Source organism: Sturnus vulgaris, unplaced genomic scaffold (assembly GCF_052056855.1).
Source record: "Sturnus vulgaris isolate bStuVul1 unplaced genomic scaffold, bStuVul1.hap1 Scaffold_501, whole genome shotgun sequence".
In the NCBI taxonomy this organism is placed as follows: Eukaryota; Metazoa; Chordata; class Aves; order Passeriformes; family Sturnidae; genus Sturnus; species Sturnus vulgaris.
The window spans coordinates 72,433-89,892 of NW_028276500.1; the positions used below are offsets into that span (position 1 = coordinate 72,433).

A 17,460-nucleotide genomic window follows, 5' to 3' on the forward strand; every position below is an offset into this window, starting at 1 on the left:
ACAGACCTGTGCATGAGCCCAGCTGCATAGCCCGTGCTAATCCCAGCCCAGCTCTAGCCTTTAAACCCACTGGGGCTTTGGTACTGGAGGCCCAGTTACAGTAACCCCTGTGGCCGTTCCGCTTCCAGGCCATCTGGGAGTTGTGATCCCCCACCCTACACCACTTTGGTGAGAAATGCATTCCTTTCTTACAATAAAGTTTTCATTTTATGTCTAAATTCAAGCATTCCGAGAAAACGTGTAGCAATTCTATCAAGACAGACATGACAGGCACCAACATTAGTCTTTCATTACACACTTTTCATGCCTTCTCTCCACAGATTTCTTTGAGGCAACTCTGACTCCTTTTCTCACAGGCAGCTCCACACAGCACCGACTCCTCCTCTCCTCTGTACGACTGGCTAAACCCCAGCCTGTCCCTTCCCCAGCCACCTGAGCCTGTCTGTCCCACACACAGCATCCTCTCACCTTGTCCATCCCTTGCACGGCCACGTGTCCCTTCCTCCTCGCAGCACAGCCAGCAGGCTCCAGCCCACACTGCAGCAGGCTCTGCACCTCCAGCTGGAGCTGTGCTTAGTGAAACTGGCAGCCAGCTGACCCACGCTTTTATAACAACCAGCCTCACTGGGCAGGCAAGGCTGTTTCCACTCCTTGCTAATCAGTACAGCTGTAACTCGTTGGCAACTAGTGCCTTCTGCACTATCCTTACAAACTATTCTCCTACAGAAATGGACCGGAATTCTGCGGGGATTTTCCGGGGATTCCGGGGGGATTTTCTCGGGGATTCCGGGGGGAATTTCTGGGGGATTCCGGGGGGATTTTCTCAGGGATTCCGGGGAGATTTTATCGGGGATTCCGGGGGGATTTTTCCCGGGAAATGCGGGGGGCTTTTTCCCCGCGATTCCAGGGGGATTTTCCAGGGGATTCCAGGGGGATTTTATCGGGGATACCTGGGGGATTTTCCAGGGGATTCCTGGGGGATTTTCCCGGGGATTCCGGGGGGATTTTCACGGGGATTCCGGGGGGATTTTCACTGGGATTCCGGGGCGATTTTCTCAGGGAATTCCGGGGGATTTTCTCGGGAATTCCGGGAGGATTTTCCCGAGTATTCCGGGGGGATTTTCCCGAGTATTCCGGGGGGATTTTTTCGGGGAGTTCGGGGGGATTTTCCCGGGGATTCCGAGGGGATATTCCCGGGGAATTCCGGGGGGATTTTCTCCGGGATTCCGGGGGGATTTTCCAGGGGTTTCAGCGAGGAATTTCCCGGGGAATTCCCGGTGGATTTTCCAGGGGATTCCGGGTGGATTTTCTCGGGGATTCCGGGGGGATTTTCCCGAGTATTCCGGGGGGAATTTTTCGGGGAGTCCGGAGGGATTTTCCCGGGGTATCCGGGGTGATTTTACGAGGAATTCCGGGGGGATTTTCCCGAGTGTTCCGGGGGGATTTCCTCGGGGATTACGGGATGATTTTCTCGGGCAATTCCGGGGGATGTTCTCGGGTATTCCGGGGCCATTATCTCGGTGATTCCGGGGAGATTTTCTCGGGGATTCCGAGATTATTTTCCCGGGGAATTCATGGGGATTTTCCCGGGGATTCCGGGGGGATATTCGCGGGGATTCCGGGGGATTTTCTCGGAGATTCCGGGGGGATTTTCATGGGGATTCCGGGGTATTTTCTCCTGGATTCCGGGGAATTTTCCGTGGATTCCTGGGGGATTTTGCCGAGTATTTCGGGAGAATTTTCTCGGGGATTCCGGGGTGATTTTCCCGGGAAATTCCGGGGGATTTTCCCGAGTATTCCGGGGGATTTTTTCGGGGAGTCCGGAGGGATTTTCCCGGGGATTCCGGGGGGATTTTACGAGGAATTCCGGGGGGGTTTTCTCGGCGATACCGGGGGGATATTCTCGGGGATTCCGGGATGATTTTCCCGGGGAATTCCAGGGGATTATTCCGGCGATTCCGGGGGGATTTTCTCGGGGATTCCGGGGGGATTATCCCGGGGAATTCTAGGGGATTTTCTCGGGGATTCCGGGGGGATTTTCCCGGGGAATTCCGGGGGGATTTTCTCGGGGAGTCCGGAGAGATTTGCCCGGGGATTCCGAGGGATTTTCAGGGGAATCCGGGGGGATTTTCTCGGGGATTCAGGGGGGATTTTCTCGGGGATTCAGGGGGGATTTTCCAGGGGATTCCGGGGGGATTTTCTCGCGTATTCCCGGGGCATTTTCCTGGAGATTCCAGGGGGATTTTATCGGGGATTCCGGGGGGATTATCCAGGGGATTCCGGGGGGTTTTTCCAGGGGATTCCGGGCATATTTTCCCGAGTATTACGGGCGAATTTTCTCGGGGATTCCGGGGAGATTTTCTTGGGGATTCCGGGGGGGCTTTCACAGGGATTTCTGGGGGATTTTCGCGTGGATTCCGGGGGGATTTTCTCGCGGATTCCGGGGGCTATTTTCCCGGGGATTCCGGGGGAAATTTCTCGGGGAGTCCGGGGGGATTTTCTAGGGGAATTCCGGGGGATTTTCTCGGGGATTCTGGGGGGATTTTCCCGGCGATTCCGGGTTGATTTTCCCGGGGACTCCGGGGGATTTTCTCGGGGATTTCTGGAGGATTTTCCCGGGGATTCCGGGCGGATTTTCTCGTGGATTCCGGGAGGATTTTCTCTTGGATTCCGGGAGGATTTTCCCGGGGAATTCCGAGGGATTTTCAGGGGAATCCGGGGGGATTTTCTCGGGGATTCCGGGGGGATTTTCTCGGGGATTCAGGGGGGATTTTCCACGGGATTCCGGGGGGATTTTCCACGGGATTCCGGGGGGATTTTCTCGGGGATTCCCGGGGCATTTTCCTGGAGATTCCAGGGGGATTTTCTCGGGGATTCCGGGGGGATTATCCAGGGGATTCCGGGGGGATATTGCAGAGTATTCCGGGGGGATTTTCTGGGGGATTCCGGGGGGATTTTCCCGGCGAATTCCGGGGGGATTTTCTCGGGGATTCCTAGGGGATTTTCCAGGGGATTCCGGGGTGATTATCCCGGGGATTTTCCTGGGGGATTTTCCCGGGGATTCCGGGGGATTTTCTCGGGGATTCCGGGTTGATTTTCCCGGGGAATTCCGAGGGATTTTCTCGGGGATTCCGGGGGAATCTTCCAGGGGATTCGGGGCGGATTTTCTCGGGGATTCCGGGGAGATTATCCCGGGGATTTCGGGGAGATTTTCTGGGGGATTCCTGGGGGATTTTCTCGGGGATAGCGGACGGATTATCACGCGGATTCCGGGATGAGTTTCTCGGGGAATTCAGGGGGATTTTCCAGGGGATTCCGGGGGGATTTTCCCGGGGAATTCCGGGGGATTTTCTCGGGGATTCCGGGGGGTTTTTCCCGGGGATTCCCGGGGATTTTCTCTCGGATTTTTTCCCCAATTTTTCAAGCATTTTTTCCCGCAGTTTTCCTGGATTTTTCCCAAATTTTCCCCATTTCTCACTGATTATTTTCCCCATTTCTCAATGATTTTTGCCCCAATTTATCAAAGATTTTTTTTCCCCATTTCTCACTGATGTTTTTCCCCATTTTCCCCCCATTTCTCACTGATTTTTATCCCCCATTTTTCAATAATTTTTCCCCATTTCTCTCTGATTTTTGCCCCATTTCACCATGATGTTTTCCCCATTTCTCACTGATTTTTCCGTTGATTTTTCATGGATTTTTCCACCCATTTTTCGTGGATTTTTTCCTCATTTTTCCCCATTTCTCACTGATTTTTTCCCCCATTTATCACTCCTTTTTCCCCATTTTTCCCCAATTCTCACTGATCTTTTCCGCCATTTTTCATTGATTTTTTCCGCCATTTTTCATGGATGTTTCCCCCAATTTTCATGGATATTTCCTGATTTTCCCCCCCATTTCTCACTGATATTTGCCCCCATTTCTCTCTGAATTATTCCCCCCATTTTTCATGCATTTTCCCGCCCATTAATCACTGATTTTTTCCCCATTTCTCACCGACTTTTCCCCCCATTTCTCACTGATTTTTATCCCCCACTTCTGACTGATTTTTCCCAATTTTTCGTTGATCTTTTTCCCCATTCCTCACCGATTTTTCCCCCATTTCTCTCTGATTTTTCCATCATTTTTCATGGTTTTTCCCCCACATTTCTCACTGATTTTACCCCCTTTCTCACTGATTTTATTAATGTTTGTATTTCTATTTCTATTTATGTTTATATTTATATTTATTATTATTGTTTTGCATGTTTATGTTTATGTTTATGTTTATGTTTATGTTTATGTTTATATCTATGCAGGTTAACGTTTGTGCATGTTTATGTCTATGTTTATATTTATGCATATTTATTTTTATGCCGGCGAACGCGGGCAGGCGTTTTATGTAAACGCCTATCCGCCGGGGTCCTAGAGAGGCCGCCATCTTGAGCGTGTCGGGACTCTCAAAATGGCGCCTCGGGCGGCACCCCGGCTGACCTGCCAAAAATGGCGGCAGAAAGGGCGGGAAAAAATCAGGACCCCAGTGTGTAGGCATAAGATGCCTGATTACATCGCCGACGCCGATCCGCTCGCCGCCAATTTTCCCGGATGTTTCAGAGCGTGCCGACAACGGCCGCGCGGTCCGCGGTGCCGCGGGCGTGAGGGCGCCGGCGGGCGCGGGCAGGCGTTTTATGTAAACGCCTATCCGCCGGGGTCCTAGAGAGGCCGCCATCTTGAGCGCTGCCGCAGGGCTGGGTCCCGGCCCGCGGGCCCTTCCGCCATCCTGAGAGGGGCACCGTGCAGTACCCGCCCGTGTCCACACGGCGGCAGCACTGCCGCCCAACTCAGCCCGGCACTGCCGCCCTGTCAGGGACAGACAGAGAAGGGAGAGAGTTCCAAGCACCAGAGTCCCCACCCGTCATAAAATCCTCTCAATGAACGCCCCAAAAAAACCCCGACCCAAACTAAAAATGCCCTGCCTCTGACCAAATGAAAAAAAAACCCTTTTATATATATAAATCATCTATTTTTTAATATTTAATTTCTAGTCATAATCTATACATATTTCATATATTCAATTTAATTGCTATTCTATTTATCATATATACAATATTATTTTATTATTCATTATATACATAGATTTATATTACTAATGTTATTTCTATTTTATCTATATCCATCTATATTTGGAGGTTCATAGTTTTTAATATTATTTCTTTAAAAGCTCTGCCTCTAACCAAATAGAAACAAAAAACTCGATTATTTTAAATTCTATTTGAATATATTTTTCTATTTAGTTTTCATATTTATATCTGTAGATTTATATGTCTATATTGTGTATTCTATATTTATATACTATTTAATGTAGTTTTTACTAGTATATTAATATACTAGATGCTATTTACATTCTATTATAACATACTATTTAATAGAACATATTAAAATCGATAAATTATTTCTATTACATACTACATACATGTATTTTATATTTATATTTATTTCTATATATTTATACTTACATATATATATGCATATATAGTTATAATAATTTTATGTCAGTATCTATTTTTGCATATTTGTATATTTTTGCCTATATTATTTTCAAAAAACCCTCCTCTAACCAAATAAAAACCAATAAAACATTCCTTTTAAAGTCTGAATATTTATATATTTCTATTTTCATAACATAATATAATGTAATGTAATATATTTATATATTGGTTTCTTATATTTGCTTCTATATTTTTATTCTTTATCTTTTCTATTTACAGTATCTATAAAAAAACCCTACCTCTATCCAAACACAAGCCAATAAAACATTCCTTTTAGACTATATTTAGCTATTTTTTAAGGTTCTGTTTTTCATGCATTCTACACCCACCCCTCCCTCTCAATGTTCTGGCACCCACCATGACCCCCCCCCCATGCCCGACTCACCTGCTCCTCCAGCGCAGCCCGGCTCCCTCTCCCAGGGACCTTGGGGTGCCCCAAACCACGTCGGAGCCCCCCTCAGCCTTTTTTCCTCACCCCAAAGAAGGCACAGAACGACTCCTTTAATGAAGTTGTTTTAACAATTGTAAGGCTAGAGCTTTTGGTATCCACTGCTTGCCATCCCTTGTAAACCAATTTTTTTCTTCTTTCTTCTGCAGCTTAATAAACCTCTTTTTTTCCCCATAGTTTTCCAAATGCATGTATTACCGCATATGCATATTTAGAATCAGTAAATATATTTAATGTCTTGTCCTGCTATAATTCACAGGCTCTCACAAGCGTGTGCAGCTCTGCTGTCTGAGCTGACCAGGTGGCTGGTAACCTCCCCCCTTCCTTTAATTGCTTTCCATTCACGATAGAGTATCCTGTAAATCATGAAGAATGGGGGAAAAATCAGTGAGAAATGGGGAAAAAAATCCCTGAAGAATGGGGGGAAAAATCAGTGAGAAATGGGGAAAAGTGGGGAAAAAATCCGTTAGAAATGGGTGGGGAAATTCCATGAAAAATGGCGAAAGAAATCAGTGAGAAATGGGGAAAAATGGGTAAAAAATCAGTGCGAAATGGGGGGGGGGGGGGGGGGGGGAAATCAATGAGAAATCGGGGAAAAACATAAGTAAGAAACGGGGGGGAAAAGTCCATGAAAAATGGGGAAAAATCAGTGGGAAATGGGGATAAATCTGGAAAAAATCCATGAAAAATGGGGGAAAATATCAGTGAGAAATGGGGGAAAATGGGGAAAAAGTCAGTGAGAAATGGGGAAAAATCAGTGAAAAACGGGGGGAAAACTCCATGAAGAATGGGGAAAAAAATCAGTGAGAAATGGGGAAAAAAATCCCTGAAAAATGGGGGAAAATATCAGTGAGAAATGGGAAAAAATGGGGAAAAAATCATTGATAAATCGGGGGAAAAATCAGTGTGAAAGGGGGGGAAAAATCGGGATCGGGGACGTGGACCGGGACTGGGATCGGGGACCGGGACGGGGAAATGGGACAGGGACCGGGATCGCGGACGGGGACCTGGGACAGGGACCGGAACCGGGATCGGGGACGGGGACTGGAGACAGGGACCGGGACCGGGATTGGGGACTGGGACCAGGACCGTGATCGGGTTCCGGGACGGGGAACTGGGACTGGGACCAGGATCGGGGACCGGAACCGGGGACTGGGACCGGGACCAGGACTGGGGACGGGGACTGGGGACAGTGACCGGGACTGCAATCGGCACCGCCCCCCGAACCGCTCCCGGAACCGCTCCCCGGGCTACCCCGGCACGGCGACCGGGAACGCCCCCGGCACCGCCCCGGCACCGCCCCCGGTGCCGCCCCCGGCACTGCCCCGGCACCGCCCCGGGTAGCGCCCCCGGCACCGCCCCCGGGGCGGGCCGCCGAACGCACGCGATGACGCGCGGGGGGCGGGACGGCGCGGGGCGGTGACGCGCTTCATGCCAGGAGCAGGGCCCGGGTGCGACGAAGACGGGAGCGGGCCGACCCGATACCGCGCGGGGCCGCGGGCCCGGCGGAGCCCGGCCCGCTGGGTAGGGGCCGCCAATGGCACCGGGGCTTCTGCTTCGGCTTCTGTCCGTGTCGGCGGGGAGGCCCCAGCCAGCGGTGCCCCTCTCCCTCGGCGACACGGGCGTGGAACTCGGCATCGGGCGCTGCATCGCCGCGGACAGCAGGGGGCGCACGGGTACCGATACTGCCATGGGGCCCGGCGCTGCTCTCCTGCTCCGCCGCCAGGCGGCGCTGCGCTGCCGTCCTGCCGCGCCTCCGGGCACGCTCGGTTTCCTCGGGACCCCGGGCCCCGCCTGTCCCGCCGCTGCGGAGGCGGGGGATGCTTTATGGGACTGCCCGAGCTGGCAGTGCCGGGTCTGGGGCGTTGGGGCGCGCCTTGGGGGGCTGCGGGTGCGCTCGTTTCCTCTTCTGCATGGCCTTCTGTGTGAGCATCTCTCGTTGCGACTGCTCTTGGAGAGTCAAACCCCTCCTCCTAAGTGGTCTCAGGAGCCTGGCAGGGTGAGTTTTGTTTCACAGGGGAAAGGGCCACTGGTCGTGTCCAGAGACCTGTGCACCCAGCCAGGTTTCTGCCTGATAAAATTCCAAATGGATGAGGATTTCTCCCAGCCCCAAGCTGCCCCCACCTGTAACCCTGGCTGCCTTTGGGGTGCCCAAAGCCTCCTCTGTGCAGATCTCAGGAACCTGGGAGGGGTGAACAATGTTGCACAGGGAAAAACCCCACAGATTTTATCTCCGGGCCTGGGGCCAGGAGCAGGCATTTGCGTGCTATAATTCCAGAAGGAGCACGGTGTCTCCCAGACCCAAGCCGCATCCAGCTGTGACCCAGCTGCTCTTGGAGTGCCAAAAGCCTCCTCGTAGCTGATCTCAGGAACCCTGGAAGGGTGAGTTTGGTTTCACAGGGAAAAGGCCTCAGTTTGTGTCCAGAGATCAAATAAGGGACTCTGCTTTTCCTCTAGTTCTCCTTCCTGTTTTCACCTGGGCTACAAGGATGGGCATGGCCTGTATTTCTCATATCAAAGTGATGTTACTAAATTTGTCCAGAAGTTCTGATTGTTATTTTTATTAGTAGTAGTAATTTTCTGATAGAAAACACTCTCATTTTGCCTTTCCCACGTTGTTTCCAGGTGCTGCCCAGGATGGACATCTGTGGTCTCAGACAGTGATTCCCGAGGAGCAAGGAAAGCCTTTTCCTCACCTGCACAGTTCAGGTGGATGGGACAGAATTGGTGTGGCCTGACAAGGCAGGAAAAGCTGTCTGTGTTCTGGAGTGCCTTGAAAGCTTTCTCCGTCAGGTTTGGAAGGGGTTTCTCTTTGGGATTTCTTGTGATGCAGCACCACGGGTATCCCTTTGTGCCAAGTCCAGTGCTAAAGGATTGAAGAACTGACAAGTGGGGTCTGGGATGAAAATGCCTCTAATAAAATTAAGCAAAGAATACAATAAGAGAAATGAGCATCCTTTTAATGTCTGAAATAGTTAGGAATAAAAATGCTGGAAAAGGGCACTCTGAATTGGTGTCACTTGTCATGGATAAAACCCCAGAGTGAGGAATCAGAGCAGAAGTTGAGAGCTGGAATCCTTCTGCAGTCGACTTAATTTTCTTTTCCTCCTCTCTTTCAGGACAGGAAGAATCACGACTCTCCTGGCATCTTTGCCAAGAGCTGTGGTGTTTGATCAGCCAAAGCCCAGAGGCTTCAGCACCAGAGGTCTGAGCCTGGAGGGCTCCTGGTGCTGCCCGTGCTGTGGGCTATGTCAGAGGATGCAGGGTTCCTCTTTGCCTCCCTGCTGGGATTAACTGCCATGGGAATGTGGGATCTGGGTGAAACTCCAGCTCTCCTGGTGTTCAGGGGAGCAAGGTCTGAGGGACTCCTCTCTGGGGATGTGCGGTGAAGGACTGAATAGTGTGGAAGGAGAGTATTTATAAACTGTATCACTGTTTCTCCCAAAATTGGGGTGGAGCACTGATGGGGGCGGTTGGGTTTGGTCTGGGCCTGTTATTCTTTGTGCAATTTTTAAATTCTCTTGTATGATTTACTGTCCGGTATCTTTCTAACAAAAGCTGACATAAATTTAGATTAAGGATTAGAACTTGGGTCCATTCATTGCAAACATTTGACAAGGCTGGAGGACTGGGGTGGTGACTGCTCTCAGGAAAGGTTACTTATTAATACTGTGTCAGATTTCCCGCAGTGACTGTCAGGCCTGCATGGCTGTGAGTTCGTGCTCTTCTCACTGGGGAAATAAGTTCAGCAAAATTAGAAATGTTAGAAAAATCCAGCCAAAAATTCCACCTCTGTACCCCCTAAGTTTTCCCAGTTTTTCCCAGCTAGGAGCTGCACAGAAGTCAGGCAGGGGAAGTGACAACAGGGAACAGCTGAAAAATTCAAAGGCACAAAGAGGAAAGGGGAAAGGTTTCAGAAAACAATTCTATGGTCTAAGAATAATTTCTGATTCCCTACTGAGAAGAACACGAACTCACAGCCATTCAGGCCTGACAGTCCCCTGCAGTGAGAGCTCAGCACACATCCACAGAGGCAAGTCCAGCATCTTAAATGAAAAAATAAAAATAAAAACCAGGAGAAAAAGGTGATTTCTTTTGCTTCAGAGTTATTTCAAGTTCTTAAAGCCCAAGCAACATTTGCTCTTGATTTTGGTTGGGTGAATCATGAGCAGTGGGCACGGGTCATGCCATTCATTGAGCAGAAAACCCGGGGTCATTTAGAGGGGACACAAGAACTGTTTGTGTAGCGACCTCGGGCTGCAGAGGGGCAGGAGAAAGGCCAAGGGAGCTCCCTGGGGCCACCAGGGCCTGTGGGGAACAGAATGGACGCTTGGATGACCAGTGGAGGTGAGGAGTGGATCTGAGTTCATCTACAGGGAAATAAGGAGGGGATACTCTGGAGTGAAAAGCTGAGGTGATGAGTTCACCCACCTGGGCACGAGTTGTGTTTGCACAAAGTGGGACCAGAGGTGAAGGTCAATCCAAAGTCGATCCTGCTTGACCTCTGAATTCCAGGATAAGTTTTACAAGCTGCCAAATGAGGGAGTAAAAATACACAAAAATGAAACCGAGAGCATTCATGAGGTTCCTGGGAGTCCATTACACTGTTGTCATAGAATTCTTAATGAGTTTTGAGCTTTTAATGACAACAATTCAGTACTTTCTTTGGATTATTCACTGTGTAGGATTTGGGGTTTATCTGGATTTTAAAGGCGTCGTGGTGGCCCTGACACTGCTCAGGAGCTGGTAGGAAAAGCAGGGTCAGAGCTCCTGGCAGGCACAGGGTGTTTTTCCCAGAGTGGACTGTGGAGGAATTGTTTGGGCCTTGGATTGTCCCTCTGGGTGATGCCAGTTGCTGTGATTTGTGTAATTCCATACATTTAACTCCCAATACTTGCCAGCCCAGGAGCTTGAGCTGACAGGGCAGCACACAGATTGTTCTCTGTGCTGTGCCCCGATTTGGGGTTGGCTGTCAGCTTTGCTAGCTCCCGTGAATTATGCCCATAGCCCCGAATTCCCTGCTCAATTCCCACTGCCATAACCTCACAGCGCCTCATGGAGTGGGGATATACTGTGGCAGGAAGCTCAGCAGCATCGGCACAGGGACAGGTGTATATTCCAAAGAATTTGCTGTTTCAAACCCTCATCCCCCAGCCCCGCCGATGTCCCTGGGGGGCACTTGACAGAGTTACCTGGATTTCAGCTGATTTCACCCCCCCGAGCTCGGGCTCCAGGTGATCTTTTCAAGCAGGAGAAGGCAGGGGCCGGAGGCGCTCGTGGCCCGTGCCGAGGCAGTCCCTGGGGCCACGAGAGGACATCTCTCCCTGCAGAATTTCAGTTCTTTCCAGAGCCTCAGCAGTGACAGAGGACAAAGAGGAAGATGAGGAGGAGGAAGAAGGGGGAGAGGGTTTGAGAGGAGGGGAAGCCCAAATCCGTGCTGTGTGCGGAGCTCCGACAGCACGCTGCAGCCCGCAGCTCAGTGTGAGCACGGGGCAGAGGAGGCGATTTCTGGGCATTCAATCACCCTGAGGCGGGCCCGGCACCGCCCCTGCAGCACCGTCCCCAGCACAGCTCGGTACCGCTCCGGGATCACCCGGCCCCGCCCCCGGTGCCGCCCGGGACCACTGGGGACCGCCCCTAAAGCACCGCCCCGGCCCCGCCCGGTCCCGTCCCCGGGACCTCCGTGCCCCGCCTCGCCAAGCCCCGGCTCCGCCCCGAGCCTGCCCGGGCTGCGCCGGGACCATCGCTGGCGGCCCCGCCCCTCTCCCCCGGGCCGAAGCGGGCTGAAGGAGATGTCCGCACGATTGGAAACGCCGCCGAAAATCGCACCCGTGGGATCGGTGTCGGCGTCGTGCGCAGGCATCCCACTAGAGCGAGCGGGCTCCTTGCTGTGCCCCCCTCCTTTTGCAGCCAGAGTTAGAAGGTCGGGGAGCGACACCCGAGCCGCCATCTTGGGAGAGGCAGGCGCGCAGTACCGCGCTCTGCCCACAGGGTGGCGCTTGGGAGACAGGCAAGGGATGGAATCAAGGAGTGTCCCAATCCTTGAGGAAATCCCCCTGAATGAACGCCCCAAAAAACCCCGACCAGAACTGAGAAACCTCCTGCATCTGTATGAGTGCAAAGGGTGTGCAAGGAGTGTGCAAATAGTGTGCATTAGCAATCGATCGGCAGGCATTGGAAAGCGATCGCCGATCTAATCGATCGGCAGGCGCGATCAATCGATCGCCGATCTAATCGATCGGCAGGCATTAGCAATCGATCGCCGAGCTAATCGATCGGCAGGCGCGATCAATCGATCGCCGATCTAATCGATCGGTAGTCGTGATCAATCGATCGCCGATCTAATCGATCGGCAGGCATTAGCAATCGATCGCCGATCTAATCGATCGGCAGTCGCGATCAATCGATCGCCGATCTAATCGATCGGCAGGCATTAGCAATCGATCGCCGATCTAATCGATCGGCAGGCGCGATCAATCGATCGCCGATCTAATCGATCGGCAGGCATTAGCAATCGATCGCCGATCTAATCGATCGGCAGGCGCGATCAATCGATCGCCGATCTAATCGATCGGCAGGCATTAGCAATCGATCGCCGATCTAATCGATCGGCAGGCGCGATCAATCGATCGCCGATCTAATCGATCGGCAGGCGCGATCAATCGATCGCCGATCTAATCGATCGGCAGGCATTAGCAATCGATCGCCGATCTAATCGATCGGCAGGCATTACCAATCGATCGCCGATCTAATCGATCGGCAGGCATTAGCAATCGATCGCCGATATAATCGATCGGCAGGCATTAGCAATCGATCGCCGATATAATCGATCGGCACGCATTAGCTATCGATCGCCGATCTGATTTTTCCCGCCATTTTTCATGGATTTTTTCCCCCATTTCTTACTGATTTTTCCCCAATTTTTCATGCATTTTTTCCCGCAATTTTCGTGGATTTTTTCCCATATTTTCCCCATTTCTCACTGATTTTTTCCCCCCATTTCTCAATGATTTGTTTCCCCAATTTATCAAAGATTTTTTTTCCCCATTTCTCACTGATTTTTTCCCCCATTTCTCACTGATTTTTTCCCCCCATTTTTCCATGGATATTTCCCGATTTTCCCCCCCATTGCTCACTGATTTTTGCCCCCATTTCTCTCTGAATTTTCCCCCCATTTTCCATGCATTTTTCCCCCCATTAATCACTGATTTTTTTTCCCCATTTATCACTGATATTTGCCCCCATTTCTCTCTGAATTTTTCCTTCCATTTTTCATGCATTTTTCCGCCCATTAATCACTGATTTTCTCCCCATTTATCACTGATTATTGCCCCCATTTTTCACTTATTTTTTCCCCACAGCATCGGCCACCACAGCACGAGCAACAACAGCTCGCTCTGTTCCCGCCATTGCCCATGGATTGTTTGCCTGTTTTCCATGGATTTTTTCCCCATTTCTCACTGATTTCCCGCCCCCCCATTTCTCACTGAATATTCCCCCATTTTTCATCGACTTTTCCCCCATTTACCACTGATTTTTCCCCCATTTCTCGCTGATTTTGTCCCAAATTTTCCCCCATTTCTCATTGATTTTTTTCCCTGTTTCTCACTGATTTTTCTCCCCATTTCTTAATGACTTTTCCCGCCATTCGTCACGGATTTTTTCCCCCATTTCTCAATTATTTTTTCCCCCACTTTTCCCCGTTTCTCACTGATTTATTCCCCCATTTTTCATGGATTTTTTTTCCCCCATTTCTCACTGATTTTTTTCCCCATTTTTCAAAGATTCCCCCCCCGTTTTTCACTGATTTTTCTCCATTTCTCACTGATTTTCCCACCATTTTTCATGTGGTTTTTTTCCATTTCTCACTGATGTTTTACCCCATTCTTATTCCCATTCTCATAGCTCTATTTTATATTTATACATATTCTTATATTTGCATTATTTCTGTTATACACTAGATTTTTCATAGATATTTGCTACTTATATTTCATTATATTTTACATGTATACCAATCTATTTCTATTCTTTATATTTTATTTTTATATTAGCTATAAAAACCGTGCCTCTACCCAAATAAAAAGCATTTAAACATTCCTTTTAGACTATATTTAGGTATTTTTTATGGTTCTGTTTTTCATGCATTCTACACCCACCCCTCCCTCTCAATGTTCTGGCACCCAGCATGATCCCCCCCCCCCCCCCCCCCCCCATGCCCGACTCACCTGCTCCTCCAGCGCAGCCCGGCTCCCTTTCTCAGGGACCTTGGGGTGCCCCAAACCACGTCGGAGCCCCCAGTCTCCACACCCTCCCCCTCCGTAGGGAACGGGAATGGGATGGGGAGCACACAGGACAAGAAAGGAACACAAAAGACACACTGGACAGAGAGAAGAAAAGGGCTGGAAGCTGGATATGAGGATGAAAGTGGAGCAGCAACAAACCTCAGGACTCTTGACTAGAGAGTGTGGCTGCTGAACGTCTCAAAAAAAACCCCCAGCTCCAACACAACATGCTGTGCTCACGGCTCGGCCTGGGACTCGTCAGTGAACGTCTCTCTCTTGCCAGGGCCATAAAGCCCCCGAGAAAACACGAGGTGAGGTTGATGTGCTCCGGCTTTGCTCCTGCTCAGCCCTAACCCCAGCCCCTGCTGCCAGTGAGCACCCTGATCTCTGAACCTCTTCTCAGCTTGTTTGTACGCTTCCAAATTCCTTCCTCTTTCTTCAAGCTTCATCTGTTTCCTGGCATTGGGAGAATGACAAGTGTTTAGCACAGCGCAATGAATACAACAGTCTCATTTTCAGAAGACACAACTGAACGAGAACCAACAGCAGCACTGCTTCGAGACAATCTGGGCACACCTTTCCCTTCCAGCAATCTGAGTCTTCTTTTGTGTCACGCCTGAAATTCTGAAAATGGTTTTTTGAGAAAAATTATCCATAACTAGAAAACAATCAAACCAAATAAATAGAACCCCTATGATATAATAACAGCCCATATACTACAACACTCCAATTCTAATATTAATAAGAAAACAGAAATTAGCTACACAGCATTACCTCAAACAAACACTACATACTGGCAAGAATCAAAGCCACCACAAAATAATTCAAAAACTACCCTATGCCTTATGCTACAGGCTAGAACGCCATCGGCAAACCTTATCAAGGTATCCTTTAAAAACAACGCCCCACCAAAAACAAAAACAACACAAAACGCCATTCAAGAACTCCCTTATCAACACCTGAATGAAAAAACATGGCATTAGATAAATAGACCATAGCCCTTATCATACACCATCTACAAACAAAATAAAGCTATACCATACATCCTCGAAAACCACCTTCAAAGCACGACATTAGAAAAAAAAACTTTCCAGAATTAAAAGCTGTATCTAACAAAAGCCGTCTGATAAAATTAACAACCAAGCCCCCACCATCAGAGCTGCCCCTACTAAACTCCCCATCGTACATATGAAAAATCAGTTTTAAAAACCTACTTCAATTCATTCTGCCTCAAATAGAAAGCCATCCAGAAAGTTACCTTCACTCAAAAACAAAAGCGCACGTAGTAAATAACATTAAAAAATAAATCAGCACACTACACACCACAAGCATAAAATATTGAATTAAAACCAAAAATACCCCTATTCATTAAAGAGCCCAGCCGCAAGCTATATTTAACTATAACTTCGTGCAAACGTACACATATCATTAAAATATATTTCTTTCAGAATACAACTGATGATCTAAAATAGTAAAATGTCCGAGAACGATATTATAATAGGATATCCTCGATCATCCTCCCGCAAATTCTCTCCACTGTATTGTCCGACACACACCGGAAAAAAAATCCAGTTTTTACTTTTTTCAGCTAACTTCTCATTTATTAGCTGAGAGGAATGTTGAATTTGTCTTTACAAATGAGCTGTGGATCAGCCTGTAGATAAGGCTAGCACTGAGAGATAAAAGAAACAATGGGATGGATTCCACTGATTGATGAATGGAAAGAGATAGTTGCCTTTACAAACAAACTGCAGGGCTGCTGATAAATGAAATTGGATATCAAAAGATGAAAGAAGCAACGGGGGGAAACTATGAATTCTATAAGAATTAAAAATTAAAAGGGAGGGTTATACATTAGAGGGGAATTTCAGGTATCAGGCGTTCCGGGAAGTCTGTGCCTCTCAAGTACCTCAGCCAATGGGAAAAGAGAGAGGGAAATGCGGCCGGGAAAATAGGATAAAAAGGAGGCTGCGTCCTCCAAAAATTTGAGAGATCCCAGGGGAATGTCCCATGGCCTCTCCCTTTATTCGAATAAAGCAAAAAGGACTCCTCCGTTTCCTTTTTGGACATAAACCGCTGGTGTTTGTGGATTAATTTTCCTGACATTTAGCAACATATTGTTAAAAAAAAAAAAAAAAAAAAGTGATCCAGAAGAGGGCAACATTGACAGCCATTCCAAGACAGGATGAACAAATGCTTTCACATTGACAGAGGATGCTGCGATGTTCTGAGAACAGAAGATAGAATAAAATATAGGAAGGTGATGTTACAAGACAGAAAAGGGTAAAATAAAAGGAGTACCTGAGACTGGGGGGCGGGGGGGGAAGAAAATGGGGAAATATTAATTGCTACACACTAGGTACAAATGCTTTTCACAAGTAATTTATGAGAAGCAAGCTAAAAGCGTCTTACTGCTGCTAGTGATATCATGCTCCAAGCTCTGCTAATAATTCCTATTTCTAGCAATAGTTAAATTGAACTCACTACATTCCAACTATTTTTCTGCTTGTTTAGATGGCAGATCCGTTTGGAACACACCTTAGTATAGCAAATTCTATGCCCAGGTAGGGACCTCTCAGTTCTTCCATAAAACATTTTCTTCTGCATTATGGCAAGCCTTTGTTTTAGCTTGACAGCTTTCTTGAAACTTAAATTTACGCATGTATCCAAAGACATTTGCAATTCCAGAAATTGGTAGGCACATCATATGGAAAGTAAATAACATTCTCGAGAGGGAGTTGCTTTGTTACTGAGGGGATGAAAAGCAAGGCTAGAGCTAGTAGAACTACCCAAGAAATTGGACTTAACGCAGCTTTTACAAGGCTCAAAGTAGCCATACCGAGATGTTTGAGCTAAAAGCCCCAGTTACCAGACTTACAGGCCTAATAGTTATCACCACACCACATTCCCTGGTTGCAGTATTTTTAACAGCAGTGCAGAACGCTACTGAAAATTATTTTTAGGTTGAATTGTTCTCTCCCCTCACTGCCTGTGTAGCTGTTAGAGGCTTCCAGGAGGCTGGGGAAGCAGACTGCTGGTTTCACTTCCAGACACGTCACTTCCATGGTCTGCTGGAGGGCACTTTGAAGCCCGTGGCCTTTTCTTGCTCTATTGTATCTGACAACTTTCCTCCCCCACGTCTGTTTTTTAGCGGGCAGCATTTTTGGAGGGCCAGTCAAAGACCTCAGGCTCCGAGAGAATT

The 17,460-nt window shown here is 48.7% G+C and overlaps 2 long non-coding RNA genes across 2 annotated transcripts; one reads left to right on the top strand and one right to left on the bottom strand.

The window, feature by feature from the left end:
* Nucleotides 1-7,352: 7,352 nt before the first annotated feature.
* On the top strand, nucleotides 7,353-10,065 carry LOC148217671 (uncharacterized). The gene is made up of 2 exons (XR_015800875.1): nucleotides 7,353-8,769; nucleotides 9,096-10,065. It is a non-coding gene; the product is annotated as an uncharacterized LOC148217671 (long non-coding RNA).
* On the bottom strand, nucleotides 8,916-11,602 carry LOC148217672 (uncharacterized). Its single transcript, XR_015800876.1, has 2 exons — nucleotides 11,169-11,602; nucleotides 8,916-10,506 (listed from the first exon to the last, which is right to left on the bottom strand). It is a non-coding gene; the product is annotated as an uncharacterized LOC148217672 (long non-coding RNA).
* Nucleotides 11,603-17,460: the final 5,858 nt, after the last annotated feature.